The sequence below is a fragment of the Mesoplodon mirus genome, assembly GCF_964341445.2.
Source record: "Mesoplodon mirus genome assembly, chromosome: 5".
Taxonomy (NCBI): domain Eukaryota; kingdom Metazoa; phylum Chordata; class Mammalia; order Artiodactyla; family Ziphiidae; genus Mesoplodon; species Mesoplodon mirus.
In genome coordinates this window covers 151,771,112-151,793,528 of record NC_138980.1, presented here as the reverse complement: position 1 = coordinate 151,793,528, position 22,417 = coordinate 151,771,112, and positions in this window count along the sequence as shown.

The following is a 22,417-nucleotide window of genomic DNA, read 5'->3' as shown; positions in this document are numbered from 1 at the left end:
GAGACAAAAGACCTGTATGCAGAAAATTATAAGACACTGATGAAAGAAATTAAAGATGATACAAATAGATGGAGAGATGTACCATGCTCCTGGATTGGAAGAATCAACATTGTGAAAATGACTCTACTACCCAAAGCAATCTACAGATTCAATGCAATCCCTATCAAACTACCACTGGCATTTTTCACAGAACTAAAACAAAAAATTTCACAATTTGTATGGAAACACAAAAGACCCTGAATAGCCAAAGCAATCTTGAGAACGAAAAATGGAGCTGGAGGAATCAGGCTCCCTGACTTCAGACTATGCTACAAAGCTACAGTAATCAAGACAGTATGGTACTGGCACAAAAACAGAAAGATAGATCAATGGAACAGGATAGAAAGCCCAGAGATAAACCCACGGACATATGGTCACCTTATCTTTGATAAAGGAGGCAGGAATGTACAGTGGAGAAAGGACAGTCTCTTCAATAAGTGGTGCTGGGAAAACTGGATAGGGACATGTAAAAGTATGAGATTAGATCACTCCCTAACACCATACACAAAAATAAGCTCAAAATGGATTAAAGACCTAAATGTAAGGCCAGACACTATCAAACTCTTAGAGGAAAACATAGGCAGAACACTCTATGACATAAATCACAGCAAGATCCTTTTGGACCCACCTCCTAGAGAAATGGAAATAAAGACAAAAATAAACACATGGGACCTAATGAAACTTAAAAGCTTTTGCACAGCAAAGGAAACCATAAACAAGACCAAAAGGCAACCCTCAGAATGGGAGAAAATATTTGCAAATGAAGCAACTGACAAAGGATTAATCTCCAAAATTTATAAGCAGCTCATGCAGCTCAATAGCAAAAAAACAAACAACCCAATACAAAAATGGGCAGAAGACTTAAATAGGCATTTCTCCACAGAAGATATACAGACTGCCAACAAACACATGAAAGAATGTTCAACATCATTAATCATTAGAGAAATGCAAATCAAAACTACAATGAGATATCATCTCACACCAGTCAGAATGGCCATCATCAAGAAATCTAGAAACAAGAAATGCTGGAGAGGGTGTGGAGAAAAGGGAACACTCTTGCACTGCTGGTGGGAATGTGAATTGGTACAGCCACTATGGAGAACAGTATGTAGGTTCCTTAAAAAACTAAAAATAGAACTACCATATGACCCAGCAATCCCACTACTAGGCATATACCCTGAGAAAACCATAATTCAAAAAGAGACATGTACCAAAATGTTCATTGCAGCTCTATTCACAATAGCCCGGAGATGGAAACAACCTAAGTGTCCTTTATCGGATGAATGGATAACGAAGATGTGGCACATATATACAATGGAATATTACTCAGCCATAAAAAGAAACGAAACTGAGCTATTTGTAATGAGGTGGATAGACCTAGAGTCTGTCATACAGAGTGAAGTAAGTCAGAAAGAGAAAGACAAATACCATATGCTAACACACATATATGGAATTTAAGAAAAAAAAAAGTCATGAAGAACCTAGGGGTAAAACAGGAATAAAGACACAGACCTACTGAGAATGGACTTGAGGATATGGGGAGGGGGAAGGGTAAGCTGTGACAAAGCGAAAGAGAGCCATGGACATATATACACTACCAAACGTAAGGTAGATAGATAGTGGGAAGCAGCCGCAGAGTACAGGGAGATCAGCTCGGTGCTTTGTGACTGCCTGGAGGGGTGGGATGGGGAGGGTGGGAGGGAGGGAGACGCCAGAGGGAAGGGATATGGGAACAGACGTATATGTATGACTGATTCACTTTGTTATAAAGAAGAAACTAATAAAAAAAATAGATAAGCAACAAGGGTATACTGTATAGCACAGGAAATTATACCCATTATCTTGTAATAACTGATAATGGAATATAATCTGCAAAAACTCTGAATCTCTGTGCTGTACACCTGAAACTAACACAACGTTGTAAATCAACTATACTTTAAAAAAAAAGGCTAGAGGTTTCCGTGATACCTATGGACCACCCCTGCCCCCCTCACCAACACACAGCCATCCAAAGTGTCCTGGGCAAACATCTGCACAAGTGTCCACGGTGTGAGACCCCTGATGGAGTGCTACACCTAACCAGCTTCAAGGTCCTAGAAGGAGAAAACATAGAAGCTTGGATGGGGATGGAAAGTCCTCTTTCTGGACATCTATATGAGACTTCAGACCCCAAGAGCAACTGATATCAAACTTCTTATCAACCTTGCTGAGTGACGCACCGAAATTAGGTTTATTGAAGAAAGAGTAATGTGACATCTGTGGCTTAATTTGTGGAAAACTGCATTCTCTTGACAGAGTAAGGAGGAATGGAACATCTGGAAAGCACAGGATCTCTTTCTTCTCACAGTCTCTTCCCTTCTTTCCTTCCTCCATCCCCCACCCTGTCTTTATTTTCTTTGTACCTACTCATCACACATATGTGCACATAAATTAAATGTGATTTTATATAATATATGCCACCTATTATTATAATAATAAACCATATACCAATTTTACATGAATAAAAATATAATAACATCTGAGACATGATGTCTTGGAAGTAAAATAAATGGTTTATTCCATATCCACACTTGGAAAAGACATGGCCACAACGCTGATGGAATACCATTAGCATGTGCTATGATGGCTATCATCATCATCTTATGAACACATATTTAATTAAGCCCAGTCTGGGGCTGTGTTCTCACAGTTTAGGTCATTTCTGTGTTAATCTCCAGAAGCATCATGCACATCCATTGGAATGTGTCAACTAAGTATAACTTGTAATTGTACAAAATTACTTTTTAAAAGTTTCCTCATAGCACCCAGCAGAGTGCCATGTAGATAATGACTATTTGTGAAATAGATAGGTGAATACTGAATAAATTATTTTTAGGCTGATTTTCTCTAGAGTCAAAATCTTCCACCCCATAAAAACTTGAGGAAGGCTTTCCTGTGACGTTTAGCTTCCAGCTCTGTGAAGTGGAAAACCATGATGAATATGGCACCATATTATACCATGAGTCCTCCTCCCAAAACTGTGACTTTTAGAAATGTGCTATCATTTTCAGACACACAACCGATTACAGTGAGTGCGAGTTAGAGACTCCAGAAAGAGAAAGACCCCAGGAAAAGTGTCTAGCCAGGAGAAAAAGAGAAAATGGGCTCTTTTACCTCACTGTCTGGTCATTGAGATTTCTGGTTGATAGCACGTGAGCCCTCCTTTATTTCTGAGGATGAAACAGGAATATTTAGAGTTGCCAAGAGAAAGGATGCACAGTTATTTCCATGAGAATTCTGGCTAAGGGGACATTTTGATAAAATGGATTCATAGATCCTGGTTCTTGCCTGGTGTCTATTAAATATTCTAGCCTTTCCTGTGAAAAATGGGAATGATTTCACGCTTTCATTATCCCAACTGATCTGATTTCACTGGACATTTCATGGCTATAGTCAATTCAAAGAGATGAAATATGCTTCCTCAATTTTACATGAAGTTAGGAGGAAAGACTGCTGGGTATTAGACCCACTGTAGGGGCCATTCTAAGGGGTACTTGATGGCAGAAACAGGGGACAACAGAAACCCAAAGATTATTTACTTGTACTGAGAATATTGAACTTTGCCTTAATTTTATCCATTTAGTTCCATGAGTTTTATCCAACTGAGAACAGGTGCTTAAAAGTCTTCAGTTTCCCCAATGTCCCCACAACATCTACAATTCTATTGTAAGGAATTATTTATATTAAAAATTAACAATGGCATCACCATTCTAATTTTTCTGCCCCATTTCCACCCAGTGTTGCCTGGAACCTCATGTCTTAAGACTGCCATCCGTTTCCTGTCACCTCATTATTCCCTCATAGCCTCTCCGGCTGGGTGCCCTCAGGATTAATGAGCACTGATTATGAGTTCATTCTGACCGAAGGTTAGAATTAAAAATAGAGCAAGGTTCTAAACTCTTCCAGAATAAAAGAATACTGGATTCTTCCTGTTGAAAATAACATTAACCCAATATCCTTAGCTCATGCATGGAATGAGCCTACCTAAGCCACAGTTTCCCCAACTTTAAAATAGAAATAATAATACCATCCTCATGGGGCTGTTTTGAGAATTAAGCAAGCTATATGCAGAGTGCCTAGCATACTGTGTGTGACATAATATAATATGTCCTTAATAAATGAGTTATTAAGTTTTTGTTGAAAACAATAGTGTCTCTCTGTGTATACTGTTAAACCTACCCTCTTCTGTACTTCTTAACTAAGAATCACTTGAAGGCTCTTCATTTGCAAAAAAACAAAAATAAACAAAAGTGCAAAAAGCACAAATATTCTTTCAAAGATGCTGAGAGACATATGGATAAATCATTGGTAAGTGTATCCAATGAAAAGAGAAGCCATAGTCCTGGCTATGAGTCCTGGACTCAAAATAGTCCTGGGACTATTTTAACAGACTCTGAATAAATTCTGTGCCATAAGTTTGTCTCCTGCTCTGTCCTTCCTATACTTTCCTGCTGGGTGAATACAGTTTTGTCCAACTGTGAAAATTCCTTGCTCAGAAACCCTCATTGACTTCCTGATCTTTACTGGATTACATCTCAAACCCACATGATCAGTTTCCAAATTCCTTTAAAACCTCAGCTCTTCCAGCTCCTTTTCATAAACTCCAGCCGGATCAGGCATGTTTTATTCCCATGGCATGCCCTGTTCTCTCCTGCGCCACGACTTCTGTCTGTGGCTTCCTTCTCTATAAATCTCGCAAGGAGGCCAGTTCAAAATACGATATTCTCCTTAATATTCTTCCCTGTTCCTCCCAGTAAGAAATCTGTCGGACCTTTGAATTTCTAAGTTCTTTTTTTTTTTTTTTTTCGGTACGCGGGCCTCTCACTGTTGTGGCCTCTCCCGCTGCGGAGCACAGGCTCCGGACGCGCAGGCTCAGCGGCCATGGCTCACGGGCCCAGCCGCTCCACAACATGTGGGATCTTCCCGGACCGGTGCACGAACCCGTGTCCCCTGCATCGGCCGGCAGACTCTCAACCACTGCGCCACCAGGAAAGCCCCTAAGTTCTTTTTATGTACATCTGTAATGCCTGTTAAAACATTCTATACTGCATTATGGTTATTTTTCTGAATTTTATCTCATAGTCACTAAAGGCACCGAAGACATTTTAATTATTTACTATGTAAGACCTAACACACAGCTGGTGATCAATAAATGTTTGCTGAATAAATGAATGAATGGCAGTGATTGTATTAAAATTTCTCAGTGTGGTTGAGAGGCAAGATAAAAGCCTAAACATAAATGAAAATGAAATCACAGGCAGTGCTAGTACCAAGTAGGGGTCTGAGCAACTGGTTGCAAATTTCAGAGGAGAACAAAGTAATGAAATTGACAGGGAGAATTAACCTTGGCCACTGAAGATTTTAGTTCTCTCTCCACAGGGTATTAACAGTTGAGAATAATGCCAAGACCTTCTCATTACACACAAAGTAAATTAAAGCCAAAAAGCGGAATCATTTTGCTCCATATATCAAAAATTGCTGTATTTTCTGCATATAAATATTACTGTTTAAAATATACTAAAAGTTCCCCCCCACCTTGGGACAAAGAAACATTCTAGAACTCACAGGTAGAACTCATATATTATCTTTGTTGAAAATGAGCAAGCTCTTTTTAGGCCATGATTTGGGTTAAAAAAATCTACAACTTCTCCTTCATGAGGAGAAATCTGTAGCAATGACTTAAACCTTAGTAGTTTCTAGAAAGCATTAGGATGACGATGTTTGAATGAATTATAACATACAGATTTATATTTCTCTTCGGGAAATCATTGGTATTAAAATAATGAGGTTTTTTCACATATCTGGAGTTTTCTGAAGCTTTAGAAAAACATTCAAGAACTGAATGAATAAACCCATAAGACAGTGAGTGGGAATGTACTTATTTACAATTTAATGTGTTCATTTGGGATTATAATGCAGTGAGGAAGATTGAGAAAAGGGAAAAGAATGCTTCCTCTCATGGCCTAGGTCAAATGTCAAGATTCAGGAACCCAGAGGTGGACATTGATAATGCACAGGGAGCTGAGGGCTTAAGGTCCGTCTTTTCTGGATGGTGTTCCCCATCCACAACTGAGAGGATCAGTAGCTCCATCTGAAGACACACGCAACATCTCCTGTGACCACATGGTGGGTGGAAAGCCAGCACAGGATGCACTCCAGGCCCACAAAAGAGGAAATACTCACTGACCTCTCTGCAGAGGGGCCCAATGCACTAGTCCTACAGCTAGTGTGACCAAGTTATCCTGGTCTGCCTGCAACCTGCTTAGTTTTGGCACTGAAAATTCCATGTCCCAAGCAGCACTTAGTCCTGAGTCAACAAGGACAGTTGGCCACCCCACCTCCAGTCAAGGGTGTCATTTAACGCGGTGCTTCTCACCCTTCAGGATGCACCCCCAACATCTGCAGTACTTGTTAAAATTCACATCCACTTTTGGTCAGTCCCGGGTAGGGCCTAAGATTCTGCATGTCTAACACGTTCTTAGATGATACTGATGCTGGGGCTGGCCTGGGGACCACGCTTTGAGTATCAGGGTTTAGAGCACACTTTGTGGACTTCGAGGTAGATGGAGACCTTGCTTCACCATTTACAAATTGAATATCCTTGGTGAAGTGACTTAACCTCACTGAGCCCCAATTTCCTCATCTCTAATAGAGATTGATAGAACTATCTTCCTCACAGTGCTGTTGTGAGGATTAATCAAGATAATTGTGAGCACAGAAGAAGCACTCAGTAAGTACTAACTGCTTTTTTTATTATTGGCATTTTTATTGTGTGTCACTGAAGTAATCAAAGAGGTGGTTGAGACTAAAAACACAAATAAGTTGAAGAAAGTTTCAGGTAAACTCATGGTTGAAGGAGTCACAAGCACTGGTGTTTTCAAGGCAAATTAGAACGTTTGAGGCAGAGGCATATCACCAGGTTGGATGGAAAATAGGTTTGACCCATAAGATAAATCTTAAAATGTATGTTCACCAAAAAATACTAGTCTTTTACACTTTGCTGTACAATCTGCCTCCCTATTCTGAGTTCCCTGGAACAGTAGGCAGATTACAAAAGTCTGAATATCTGACTAGTGCAGAGGAAATTGGACCCACTAAGCAGTTATGCCCAAGGCTCAATCTCAAGCCCAGCTGGACTTCATGGACTTCATGGCCTGCACTGTCATTTACTCTGCGAACTTGGAGAAGTTACATAACAACTTTGAACTTCAGCGTTCTTACAGCCCACAAGGATAATAATGCCTACCTCATAGACCCATATGAGGATCAAATGTGATACAGGTCTGGCCCATGTTAAGTGCTCAGTAAATACTGACTAGTGTCATAATTATCCTTTTGGTGCTATAACAAGACTATTTATTATATAGTATTTATTATATATAATATTTATATTATATAAATAGTATTTATTATATATAATAAATATATAATAAATAATATAATTATTATTAATAATAATATAATTATAATGTTTATTATATATTTATATTATATAAATAATATTTATTATATATAATATTCATTCTTAATATTCATTAAGAAAGGAGAGCCATTGGATCAAGTGCTTCTTGGATGTACTGGTTCTCACAATGAATAAAGCCTTCAGACCTTGATTGCCAGATCCTGCTGGTACCTGACCAAAAGGTGAGAAGCCATCTAACCTTAATTCCCTACTCTATTATGAGACCCCTTGAAGCATAACCCATTTTCATTCTTACTCACTGGAGCAGGGTTAGAGTTTGATTATTTTCTTTATAAAGAAAATCATTGTTGGAGCAATGGGGTGTACCTGAAGATCATCACTTTCCAGGCCCTGGCTGATTTGACCTGTTTTATTACAGAGGCTGAACCTGTGGATTTGAGAATGAAAATTTATGAAACCAATGTTAGGGAGTGGCAGTTCCTGGTGGTGATGGGCTAGGGAATATGCAGAAAATTTTTAGACTTGAGAGCTGTGAGACAGTGACGGTCGTGTCAGCAGTTGGGATAAGTACTCATTTATATAGAAATCCTCACTTTTATGTACGAGACATATTTTCTGAAGCAAAGCCACATTTCTGATGTTGCAAGAAAGAGGATCAGAAATACTTAATCCCAAATCTAAGAATCAAGACTATTGCCCTGTCCAAAACTTGGCAGGGACCATGTCTCAGAAAAATAAAACAGACACTCACAAACTCTTCTTTGGAATTACTTGACCAAACCCACACATGCTGCTTTGCTTTTCATACCTGGATGCCCTCATTGGATACAGAAATGGGTTATGAACTCAAGGCTCAGTTCAGTGGGAGGAGCTTTGGTTTGGAATTAGTTCAAATTCTGGCTCCACTGCTGAGGAACAGTGTAATTTTGAGGAACTTAGTTAAACTCTCTGATCCTCATTTTCCTTCTTTGTGAAACAGTTACAATCCCTTCCTCAAAGGGTACTGGGAAACTTAAATGATATAATGTTCAAAGTGACTCCCATGGAGCTCAGCTCATAGAAAGTATTTAATACATACTCATTTTCTTCCTCTCTTCCCTTGCACTTTGCATCTTAATGCACATTTTCCTGTTCCTCACATTGCTGTCTGCCATTTGCTCCACCTTTGAGTTATAGACAAGTTTATGCCTACCTGTAGGTATTCATGATCTGATCTGGGGCATCCCTGGTTTCTATGTCCTTCAGGTCACTACTGAGCATTGGGTACCATAGGCCCTCGATCCAGCTACCCTAGAGAATGACATCATCAGCATTCCTTACCTAATATTGATTTGCATTAGTGGGCATAAAATCTGAATATCTCCTGTATATCATTCTCTGGTGGCCAGGACATGTTGACATGGCAATGGTGCCACTGGGAGGTCAGTGATCTTTTGTCCTACCACTTACCAGCTGGAACAGAGCAGCTATCAGTGGAAAACCCTGTTGTATTTCAGAAGATTTCTCAGTTTGGCTAAAAAAAAAAAAAAAAAATTGAGGGTCTCAATTTTGAAATGGCCACACTCTTCTTCGAGTAGCTATAATACCCATTGGCTATAACCTTATGGGAGACTTCAGTGCGTAATTGCAATTGTTTCCTACAGTTTTAAAAACAGATGAATCTAGAAGTCCAATCACAGCCTGAGAGCCAAGATCTATATTCATGTCTATCCCAAATTCCTCTAAATCTTGGCAAAGTGGGGCACACAGTTTCCTGCTATTTAGTCTTCCATTTTTCATATTTTAGAGCTACTAAAACATGAAATGTATAGGTTATGAAGCTCATTCTGTTGGAAGCTTGGATCAATGTGGATAATTTGGTCCTAGATGAATATTCAATAAAATGGACTGATATAATGATTGAATGAAAGCTTTAATTTATTTTTCCTTTATGTCTTCCTAAGAATCCAGTTTCCTTCATACACAGCAAACGTATGTGTCCCTGTGTGTTTCTGAATAGAAAGAGCAAAAGCCATGGAATTAAGTAATTTGAATTTTAGTTAGGACCTTATCTTTTTGATTAAGCAGTTTTTTGAAAGTGGCTAACATCTTTGGGTTTAATTTTCTTTATCTCTATAATGACAGTTTGGACTAGTAAACTTTAATGGCAATCTCCAACCCTGAAATTTTATAATTCTGTAAAAAAATCCTCATTTTTTTAATCTAAAATGTACAGTTGCTAATTTTTCTATCTGTTGTTCCTCCTTTGTAGAAATGTATGGAAATTATTCCTAAGAATGTATATACAGTTGTTCAATGTATTAGAAAGCAACATTCCTTATGGTAGAGCAAAATGTCCTCATAACTGAGTGGGCAATGACTTATCAGCTTGGGCAAATTAACTAGAAAGCTGAACAACCATAGGTGACCCAACATAATTGAAATTAAGTCATTGGTGACCCAACATAATGGGGAAAAGGGAGAATGCTGAGATTGCATTCTAACTAAACAAGTATTTTTTTTTTCTTTCTTCCCTCACTGACAAGTCATAGGGCACATTGATTGTTCTAGGTTTAAAGGAAAATCCATCTGTACTTTTCCTAGTCAAAAATGAAATATTAGGGCTTCCCTGGTGGCGCTGTGGTTGAGAGTCCGCCTGCCTATGCAGGGGACGTGGGTTCGTGCCCCGGTCCAGGAGGATCCCACCTGCGGCGGAGCAGCTGGGCCCGTGAGCCATGGCTGCTGAGCCTGCGCGTCCAGAGCCTGTGCTCCACAACGAGAGAGCCCACAACAGTGAGAGGCCCGTGTACCACAAAAAAAAAAAAAAAAAAGGAAATATTAGATGGAAGCTGTGATTTTCAAAATCTGTAACAATATGTATGGCATGGGCTCCCACCAATCAGAATAGATGTCAACCACAAAGAGTAACCATTCTGGATACGAGCCTTAAAACACTAAACCAAATCAAAGAAAAACAACTTAAAAGTACTTTCCCTGTCCCCATCCTCAATGAGAATAATTTATTTTTAACAAATATTTATATCTTCATTTTGAAAAGAAACAATCAAATGGGGAAGCATGCATCTGATTTCTGCTTCCTGCCTATTCCATCTCATCCCACCTCCCCCTCACTCTCACCGTCCATCCACACGGGTCTCCTTCCCACCTCTGCCTTGACTGCTCTCCCTGCATCCTTGGACAACAGACTCTTAGCCATCACCTATTCTGTGGAGAGTATCGCACCATATCCCGAATAGGCTCTCTCGGCCATCTTAGCTAATGGTCACTCCCAGTAATTCCCAAAACATTACCCTGTTTGGTTTTCTTCCCAGCATTTAGTGATAGCTGAAATTCTGTTTTATGTATGTTCAATATTTGTTTATTTTCTGTCCATTCCACTAGGGTCTGCATAGAACAGAAGACTTGGGCTATCTTATAAATGCCTGGCCAATAGTAGGCCATCAATTAATATTTCAATAATAATAACATTAATATTAATAATAAACCTAAAAATGTATGGACATCTACTACATGTCACACTCTACCTAGATTATCTCCCTAAATCTCAAATCAACTCTGTGAGGTGGATTTTCATTTCAACAAAGGAGGAAAAAAGAGGCTTCTTAGAGGTTAGAGAAGATAACAGGCTCAAGATCTCAATGTTCTTAAGGGTGTTAACTGGGATTTTAATTTCAACATCTGAATGCATTCCTTGCTGGACTGCCTCCTAATTAAATATGCCTCCATATTTAATAAATCAAGCAAAACATGTGCATTGCCTTGTATTAGCAGAGACTATTGGATTGTATTACTCTTCAGTGAGCAGTCATTCTTAACATTTTTATCTTCAAGTCCTTTGAACCCCCTTCCCTAATGAACCACATTTCTGGAAGAAATATGTTACTACGGTGTATCATTTCTTACCATAAATAAAGGTTTTGAGATGTAACACCTTGAACACTCAGATCAATGTATCTAATAATGTTTTCAGACAGACATTTATAGACTTAATATTTGTGTCCCTCCAAAATTCATATATTGAAACCTCTTCCCCCAATGTGATGGTATTTGAAGGTGGGGTCTTTCAGAGGTGTTTGGGGTCATAAGGGTGTGGAGCCCTCACGAACGGTGTTAGTGCTCTTATAAAACTGACCCAGAGAGGCCCCTCATCCCCTCTGCCATGTAAGGTTACAGCTAGAAGGCGTCGTCTATGAACCAGAGGGTGAGACCTCACCACACACAGAATCTGCTGGTGACTTGATCTTGGACTTCCCAGCCTCCAGAACTGTGAGAAAAAAAAATTTCTGTTGTTTATAAGCCACCTATCTATAATATTTTCATTATACATGGACTAAGAGAAAGATGTTGGAACAATGCGAAAGGTCAGATACTGAAATAGTAATAAGATTTAAAGATTTTAGCAAAAGGATAGATTTCATGAAATAATTCAGAAGCTAATAAGTTAGAAGAAAAATAACCAGGAATGGTAGATTTGGTGGCTGTTCACAGATATAGTCTTATTTTTGGCTTTTGAAATGTTTCTTAAAAGTTCCTAAAGGTTTCATACTGGGTCCTGAGAAAGACTGGAGGTGATTCTTAAAAACAGAAATTACAGAGCCCAACTCCAGATCTACTGATTCAGAATCGCAGGGTGGGGTGGGGGGGAGGAAGGAAGAGGTATCCCAGAAGAATATTGGATTTAAGCAAATTTGGGAAGACTGAGCCAAAGAATGCTTATTATATGAGTAGTACAGGATGCACAGAGATGATTACATTAGGCAATCAAGAAGACTTTATGAAATTCTTTACATCAAGAAAATTAAACCTACTGTCTACTCACTATTGTATTTTTGTCACTTTCCATTGCTTCTCATACATCTAAGATCAGAACTCAGTAACTACTTTAGATGAAAGATTTAAAAGTTTAAGCATTCAAAACTCCCATCATTAAGGTTTTTAGTGTTGTTCGTTTGTTGACTCTAAGGGTCTATTTCTTTCTTTGACTTTTAACGTATCTATGCACGCCTGAGTGCGTTCATACACACACACACACATGCACACACATTTGCACAGTTCCATGGCAGCAAAGAAATCCTCACATTCCAGATATGTCTTAGTGAAGCATGATGGTTAAGAATTCTCAATATTTTAACATTACTTAGAGCACCAGTAGGTATGTTACCCTGGCTCCATTCCCAGAATTTAACAGTAGGGGCCTTGTGAAATGCTAAACGAAGTGTATAACAGTATTCAGACTCTCCAAGAGCCAATCCGTCAAAACATTTGCTGCTTTGAAAATGTGTTCTTCAAAAAAATGGGCATATGGAACTTATTACACTGCTTGGTGGAGTTCAGGCAGCAGGGTCCAAAATAAGCATAAAAACCTTTTGAGGACACAATCCTACCTAAAGGTAACAGGGTCTCTTAAACTGTCCTTCCCTGACCTAAGAGGTATAGAACTCTCACAGGAAATAGCAGAGTTCCAAATATTTTCCTGGGCTTCAAGTGTTAGAATAGCACAAAAGTTGGTAGAAGTTTTGAAAAGACCAAAAAAGTAATGTTTAACTAAGAGTTTGTGAAATATTTGACCTGTTTCAGTAATGATCCCTCAGTTGGTATCACTTTATTCCTCATTTCTAGCACAGTCGTTGGCCCATAATTGTTGTTTAATAACTATTTGTGAACAAATAGATCTGACATTTTACTGCTACATATTCAAGTAGAGATTAGAATGCATAGCTACATACGTGTGGAAATTTGATGGATGAAAGAGAAAGCAAATCCTTTAATCTCTATGGAAATAAAAGAAACATTTTAACAAAGAAAATAATCAAAAGAAGGACCATGATTAGCTTACTCTTATTTCCCCCCACTACTTATTTCTATGACACCTGGATTTAAGAGGATAGACTTTTAAAAAAAATTTACATGTCCTTATTTAATTGAAATATTGAAATATCAAAGGGAGCTAATTGATAGAATTTATGAAGGATTAACTTACTTTGAACCTGCATTAACGTAACGTGTGCTATGTGCTGTACTAGGTGTTAAAAGAATATCCTTGTTTCCTTTTCATTAGCAGCAAGGACAGAAAATGCTATTATCAGTCATTGCAGACAACAAGAACAGAGTTTAGGTTTTGAAGCTGAAAATTCTCAAACTCCTTGCTGTGTTTTATTATGCATAACTGAAATTCTTCACAGTTACAATAGTGTAAACTCCTCTTGATTGCATCAATATGTACTTGGAACAGGGAGGTATGTAGACCACTCATTGTGAAGGAACTCTGCAGCTACATTTTGATTTGCTTTGAAGGAATAAAAGTAAATCAAGAAAGTGTGCTTTTTTTGTGAAAGCCATGGGGGTATTTCATTTCTAACTTCTTGTGGGTCATAAGGTGAATTCATTTGCCTTGTAAAGTCTCCCTCACTTGAAATTTCCTGACAGTTAGAGATATTCCCTTCCCAGCATGTGTCATCACCCAAAGAGCTTTGCGGGGACCACTCTTTGATGGTTTAGATTCTCCCAATGCAATGCTCACTTCTTCTCGTTACCTTATTTTTCACTATTTCATGATTTGTCTTTTATATTTTATCACTGCTTCCTCTGGGATTTTTTTTTCCCAAGAAAAATGACAAGAATGATCCACATAAGTCCATAAGAGAGGTTGTAAAATAAACATTATACCATGTGTGGGGTAAAAAAAAATAACTACAAATGGCTGTTCTCACTTTCTGGCATTTACACACATGGCCATCTGTTTCAGGGCTGTTTTACTTGGCTTTTTCCCAACATTTATGTAACTGGCCAATTGAAAGGAAATGACATCACCAAGTTTCCTGAAGACTATCACTGGAGCCACAAAAAAGTTAGGAAACAAATTGCTTAGTAAAGAGAAAGATGTTTTTCAAATGTCTCTTTTCCATTTCTTTCTTCCTTTTTTTCTAGCATTTCTAATAATTTTTTTCCCTACTTCTGTACCTTCTGTGTTAATACTTAATATTTCCAATGTCTGCTTTAGGGCTTCTCCTCTTTGAATTGTGAGGAGTTAAGAGGAAAAAAATGCTCTTTTTTGGATCCACATGATATGATCACATGTTGAAAAGTGAGGAGTTCTCAGACCTACCTAACATCCAGTAATAGATTTGATTGCCTTCTTTCCCTCAAGTGACAGCAGACTTTGAACCTGTAGATCTGGGTCTTGAAAAGATCTGAAGGAATTCTCACAAGACCTAAACTTTTCTGCTACCAAAGGGATGCCTCAACTATCCCTTACAGCTAGGCCCACAGAGCATGATGGAATGAAGAGGAACATTTGGAAAGTATATCATATTTGTTGGCAACACCAAGATGTCAAAGCTAGGAATGGTAGATTTTTTATAGCATAGTTTATAGATCCTCTTATCCCAGTATCTCAGTAATTTGTACCACTGGACCAAGAAGGCCTTTCATCTGATTCCAAAATGAAGCCATCTCTAGGGGAAGTATAGCAGCTGTTTTTAAGGCTCACAATTGCATGGAAAAAGTATTAGTGTTAGAAGAACTTAATTATACCTGCTTAATATTTTCTCAGGAGTTCAGAGAAAATAGAGGGTTCAGCTAAACAGGAATCTCTTTAAGCTCCTATGTTAAAAACTTTGAGATTTTAAATGCCTTATATATCATTCCAGTCTACTCATGGTCTCCTATAATACTGGACTGTTGCAGCCTCATCGCCCTGAATCAGCATTCTTCCAATTGAGATGGGAGCATTACTTTGAAAGTGTGCCCTTTTGACACTACCTGGATTGGTTTGAAACTCTCCTCCTCACCTCCATTTCCTCCTCTTCTCTTTTCCACCTTCATCATCATGGGTATTAGATTCTGTTGGTTCCTCACCCTGATTGCCTTTGCCAGCTGGTGCATCTGCCCCTCAAGTGTTTTGAGTTCTGGAGAATTGCCAAGAGCTGATGGGTGCCAACTGCTGGGACAGTGACAGCATCACCATTCCCCCCACTGTCCTGAGTGGCCAATGACTGACAGGTTTAGATATATAAAATCCTCAAGGCCACATATCCTCAAGGTGAGACAAGTCTGTGGTGGGATTTATGTTCCATCCTCCCATGCACTAGCCAAGGCTACACTTCACCTGAGTCCGCATCCTTCCTTGGCTCTTTCCAGCTTGCCCTACTTCCTTTCAGGTTTTTCCTAAAGATTACTCCCTTAATAAGTCACATATATCTGAAGCCCTGTCCTAGCCTTGGTTTTTTAGGGCCTCCTATCCAAGACACTCTGATGATCAACAACGATATCTGAATGATGAGAACACAAAGAGAAGTTCTATAGGAGTCTAAAGTATGAGAAGGGTCCCTATCAGAGTTTATACAGCAAGACAAAGGGAGCAATTGGGAGACTGTCAGCAGCAAGATCTAAAGAAAACAAAATTTAAGGTAAGAATGTAAGAAAAAGAAAACATCAGCGATAGGTTACTTGACAGATTTTAAAGAAGTTGGTGGAGAGTGCAGAGATAGATAAAAAAAATGTTGCTTGGATTTAAAAAAATGTTAACACATATGGATGAAGAAAATTTGGAAAACACAGAAAAGTAGAAAGATAATATAAAAATCACCTGTAATCCTACTATCCAAATATAATCACTTTTGATATATTTCATTCCAATTTCTTTTTTCTATCATTTATCTACATTTGTATTTTATTCATATGCATTTATTCACATACATTTATACATGGGAATTGCTACATATACAATTTAATACCCTGCATTTTCTTCTTGAACATTACTAACTTTTCATGTCATGTACTACTCTTTGAAAATCTAATTTTCAATGTCTACAGAACATAAATTCTATAGATTGACTGTAATTTAAATATACACCTATTTTCAGAATTTGGGTTGCTACCAATCTTCTGCTGTTTATAACACTGCTGTAAGGAATAGTAGACTTGTACATAAATCTTGATGTTCATTTTAGATTTTCATTTATAGACTACACTAATAGTGGTAGAACTACCAGGCCACGTGCATGCAAATGTTAAATAAACCATCAACTTATGTTCCGATTTTTGCCAACATTGGCAGTTATTTTCCAAAAAGGACGTGCCAATGTGTAATGACTCCAATAAGAATACCATTTTATAACGCCATTGCCAACATTCCATATTATCGTTAAAGTAAGTTAAGTAAAATTAAATTCAGTAAATTAAAGCAAATTGTATAGTAAACACTGAATTCATTTTTTTTTCTTTTTTTACGTGTGTGTGTGTGTGTGTATATTTGTGTGCATGTTGCTTGGACCTTGTTTCCTCTTATTTAAAGTGAAAGCTTTTGTTGCTGTTGTTGTTAACTTTAAAATAAGCATGTTCCTTGGAAGCAACCTAAGTGTCCATCGATGGACGAATGGATAAAGAAGATGTGGTGTGTGTGTGTGTGTGTGTGTGTGTGTGTGTGTATATATATATATATATATATATATATACATACAATGGAATATTACTCAGCTATAAAAAAGAATGAAATAGCGCCATTTGCAGCAACATGGATAGACCTAGAGATTATCATTGTAAGTAAAGTAAGTCAGACAGAAAAAGACGAACATCATATAACTTTGCTTATATGTGGAATCTAAAAATATGATACAAGTGAATTTATTTGCAAAACAGAAATAGACTCACAGACATAGAAAGAAACTTAGGGTAAAGGTAACCATAAGTGGGGGCAGGATAAATTAGGAGTTTGGGATTTAAATATACACACTATGCCCCCGCTTGCCACAACTGGAGAGAGCCCTCGCACAGAAACGGAGACGCAACACAGCAAAAATAAATAAATTAAATTAATAAATATACACACTATGATATATAAAAGAGATAACCATAACCAACAAGGACCTACTGTATAGCACAGGGAATTATACTGAATATCTTATAATAACCTATGATGGAAAAGAATCTAGAAAAGCATATATGTATACTTAACTGAATCACTTTGCTGTACACCTGAAGCTAACACAACATTGTAAATCAACTATATTTCAATAAAAATTTAAAAACAGAAAGTATGTTCATAAAAAAATAAAATAAAATAAGCATGTTCTTGGTTGTCTTTTTCCTCTTTAATATGCCCTATTCAGGTCTAGAGAAAGATACTCCAATGAAACCCTAGGTTTCAAAAACATGAACACAACCTAAATTGTTGAGGGAGGAGGGAAGAAAAAGCTGGTCAATCAGCTCTTTGTTTTGAGGAACATGAGGCCAACACACATGAATTTCTTCCCTCCACTACAGTAAATTGATCCTTTGCTCCACTTGAATTTTCTTGATATGCTGACCTACTATATCACAAACACAACTACTGTATGCTTTGTCCTGTGGACATTCATCCCCAAATGAACATTACTTGTACCTGAATGATTGAGGAACTGTGAACGATATCATAGGACTTGGTAACAGTGAGAGCATATAAATCAGTATGGTATAAGCAAATTTAAAATAATGTGAAAATATCATGTGGCAAGAAGAATCAGGCCAAGGACTGAAAGAATCAGGCCAAGGCTTGTAGGACTGAAACAGGAAATGCGTAAGGAGAGGTGGGTACCAACACTATGTGGTTCCGGGGCTGCCGATAGGAAAAGGGAATGAACCATCTTCCGATTTCTCCTCCATCTCCCCAAATGTCTCTTGCGGAATTGGGTCTGGTATGTTCCTTATTTTATAAGGCACCAAGGGACACGCTAGGTAAAGTGTAATGCCGTAATGGTTAATTCACTCATCTATTACGTATGCTATTAAAAACAGACACAAATTTCTCTATGTATTTGATTTACAATAGTAAGCAGACTGTACATGTGTGTGTTTGCTGTATGTATACATGTGGATGTGTGGGCATATGATTTCAATAATAAAGTGGCAATTCAGTATCTAATGAATTATAGGTTTTGCCAACAGTATGGAGCATAGAGAAAGGAGAACAATGGAACAGGTAAGAGAAACAAATAAGGGAGGGGATCCCCAGAATGACTGGGAAGGAGTGGAAAGGCAGAGGAAGGGAAGGGGTCAGGACGCATGCCTGACAAACTCTGCCGAAGTGAACATTTTGATAAGAAACAGAGTCAAGCTCTCTATGACCTGATAAGTCACTTTCCATTTGCTGCTGCTTTGACATCCAAGCTCCTCAGTAGTTGAGGTACTTCAACCAGTGCCCCGATTCTGGTTTCCTTTCTCTCTTTTTTTTTTTTTTTTAAGTATGATGCTGTTGTACTTTTAAGAAACTTGTGTCTTGTCTTAAACCTTGATGTGCATAAATGCCACAAAATATTCATTTTACCATATCACTTTAACGGATACTTTTTACAAACAAAATACAATTTGAGATGTTGCAGGTTTTATCTGTATACTAAAAATAATTTGACTAAATTTTAGTTTTAAAAATCTGTTAAATTCAGTCAAGTGATATTGGCTTTGGACTAAACTGTGTTACTTAAACAGTCTGCTCTGGTATCGTGCAGAGCTCTATTTACCTCTGCCCTTTGTTCTTGCCTTTTCTTGTCTACCTATGAGTTAAAATATGAACCCCATGAAGTATTTACCTCCCTGGATAGTTACTGCTGTGCTAAATTGAACCATATAAACTTTCACATTCTCTAGCTTGTAATTTAGAAATTTGATATGCCTTAAATCTGAATTTGGTGCTGCTAATATTTAACAAGTGTGGACCACACTTTATCAATTCCCTAAGTTTTGTTTTCTACAGATGGAATGTTTTATGTCAGGGGATATCTTTAAGTGGTAATCCTTGAGGCCACTTCTGACTTATACATGAACTCTTTAAAGCTACTGCGCCACTGGGTTATTTAGTGTATGGAGTGGTTATAGATGGTATCTGAGACAGGCATCATGATTCCAAAAGTGCCTGATTTTCCACCTCTTCCTCTCAAGGTGTAGTAATGGATATGACTGCTTTAAATGACTGGTGAAATAAGAATTGAACCTATGGCTATTTTAAACATTCTTGTGGAAAGATTTTCATGAGTAGACTGCCCAGTAGACTGTTCAGCTGAGATAATTTTTTATTATGTGGTATGGATAATTTAAAAATCCATGTTTAATAAGCACATAAAAGACACACCGTACTTTACCTATGTGTGATTATAGACATATAGACATACATATATATGTATATCGTTTTTGTGTGTGCACACAAAACTTTAATGAAGAATACTTTTGTAAACAAACTTAAAGAAGGGAAGGAAGCAGAACTGAACAGAGAGAACTGAACTGCTACAGTATAAAATTACAAAAATTAAGTGTGGTCTTGGTGGAAAAATAGACAAATGTTAGAGTCAGAAATTACCAATACATATACAGTCAATAGGTATCTGACAAGATGCCAATGAGAAATGCAACTTGAGAAGCTGTTTATTCATACAGAATATAACTTGAGAAGCTGGTTATCCATACAGAAAAAAATGAACAATATATATATGTATGTATATATATATGTGTGTGTGTGTGTATATATATATAGCTTTGACACATTCCTCTTTAGCTATGTGATAGTATCTGTGTGTATATGTATGATTTAGAAACCCTATTTTAGCTGTGTGTTAGTTTTTTCCCCTTCTGCCCATATGATTCTATTTTAAATATGAATTAAAATGGCTTAAAAGTATTAATTATGGAAGGCTGGCTTCTCTGAGTCATTCAGTGCCCTTCCTCCACCCTACCCCCAGCCCACCACCTCCCACCATTATTTTTGTATATTTGGCATAACCCGTTTTCTTTAATGAAACAGATTTCCTTTCCAAGAAATGAGTGCAAGCTCCAGACTGAAAACATGAAAATGTTGATGACGGTGTTTAGTCTATACAAGTTCATTTCTCCAGGTATGTGCTACATAAGTGCTGTCATTTTGCTGGTCGCTTAAGAGTTAATTCTTTTAGCAGAATTGTCTCCTATCTCTAAGGTAGCAAGAATGACCACTAAGAAAAAAAAACATATGACATGACACTGCTGAGAATTTTCATGCGTTTGCCCCTCTTTTGGTGGTGGAAGGACCTTTGTCTTGCAAAGGCAAAACTAGCAAGAACTTTATACTTTTGGCTTAAACATTAGACAGAAATGTCCATTTAAAACTTTGAGTAGACAGATGGGTTTAGGTTCAGCCTCAGAAAAAGTTGGAATGGGTTTAAGTGTGAAGTGGGTAGAAGGCACTGTTTTGTCTTTTCATGGCAGGTTTGATCCAGAGGAAGTAAGAGGCTTTATCTCTGAGTCTAAAGAATTAAAGGAGGATGAAAACGGGATTACAGTATCTGATATGGACTCCCTATTGTTTGTGTGACAGTTTAAATCCTTTGTTCACAGTCGGTCACAAGACCGCAGTCTCTATTCCGTGCTAGGAATGTATTCTTTCAAAAACAGGAAGCAACACTTGAAGTAACTGCAGTTTTACAGTGACTACCAGGTTGAACCCTGGTTTTTGTCGCCGCTTTCCTGTTGGGTCTGGAGGAAGTGGCAGAGAGAGAGTGGAGGAGGCAACTCGATTACAGCGACGGGTTAGACTGAGCCTGGATTCATCTTAGTGGAAGAGTGATGAAAACACTTTAAACAGTTGCCAGCAGCTCAGTAGAAAGTATTTGACATCTCACCTACATCAACAAGCAAGAGTTAAAGGTTAAATCACACACACTCAAGTGCTGGGAAAAGGATGTGTTTATGTCATCAACTTTCTTTGTTCTAGGACCGCCCTATGTCAACAAGGGGACAGACATTGCCTGGTTGGAGCCACCAGGACAATAGAGACAAATCCACAATTTGTGCATGACAAATCCCCTTCTAAGCATTTGTAGTTTGCTCCTAGTTACATGGGCTTCTTTATCATTCTCTACATGCCTCCAAATAGCTATGCATTTAGAACAATGTGGTTTTGATATTTTCTCTTTCTTCATCTAGATTCTTGGGGTCCCAAGCATGAACCTCAGTTTAAAAAGAGGAAAAACTGGGAAGAGGAAGGTTTTCTCTTTTTTACACAGTTCCTGTGTTGACTCCAAATTCAGTGAGCACCCACTCTAAACTCCTTCAGGTGGTGGTGGTACATAACTGGTGCTCACACACTAGAGGGGCTTTTTTGGAAAGGAATTTAGTGCCCTTTACAAAGTTCTGAAAGGCTGAACAGGAGATTTCTTGACCAGGTTAAGAAAGATTTAGATTGAAATTGTGAAGAAAAGAAAATATACCCAAAAGAGCAATGTAAAGCTATTGCCAAGGAGATCAACAGGTGTCCCCTGGAAGGAAAAAAATAGTTTAGAAAAATGCTTCTTATCTTTTGGCAGGTCAAATCCCTTTTGAGAATCTGGTGAGAGCTGTGGATTACCTATTTGTACTAAAGTTTGTACCCATGTTCAGGACGATCAGAGACTCCTTGATGACTGTCCACAGAAGTCCTAGAGGCCCTTATAGTATAAGGGGACCAGCAAAGGCAACCCCCTTGCTTCCTCACCATATTTTGAGAGTTAAACTAAAAATCTCAATACACAGTAGGTAAGAATAGGTATAGTCAAAAGCACCTTTACAACTAAATGTTTTCTAAAAACAAGATTCTGGACCCTAGATGGTGCTCGGTGAACAAGGCTTTCTACCTTCACATTTTCTGTTACCTGTAGATTTTGTACACCCATCATTTGCTGGATTCTTTTCATATATGAAAACTGTCATTTAAGCTACAATAAAAGTTACTTGCTCTGCTTATTTTTGTCCTAGAAAACACTTACTTACATCTATGGACTTATTTTCTTTCTGATCTCTGTGTTAGGAATATGTCTAACTTGAGATGGATACATTAAGCCATCATCATCTGATACCATGTCATATTGGCAACATCGAAAGAGCATCCTTCACCAAAAATCTGATCAATTTTCATGTAGCATTACAGTTATTGTAGAT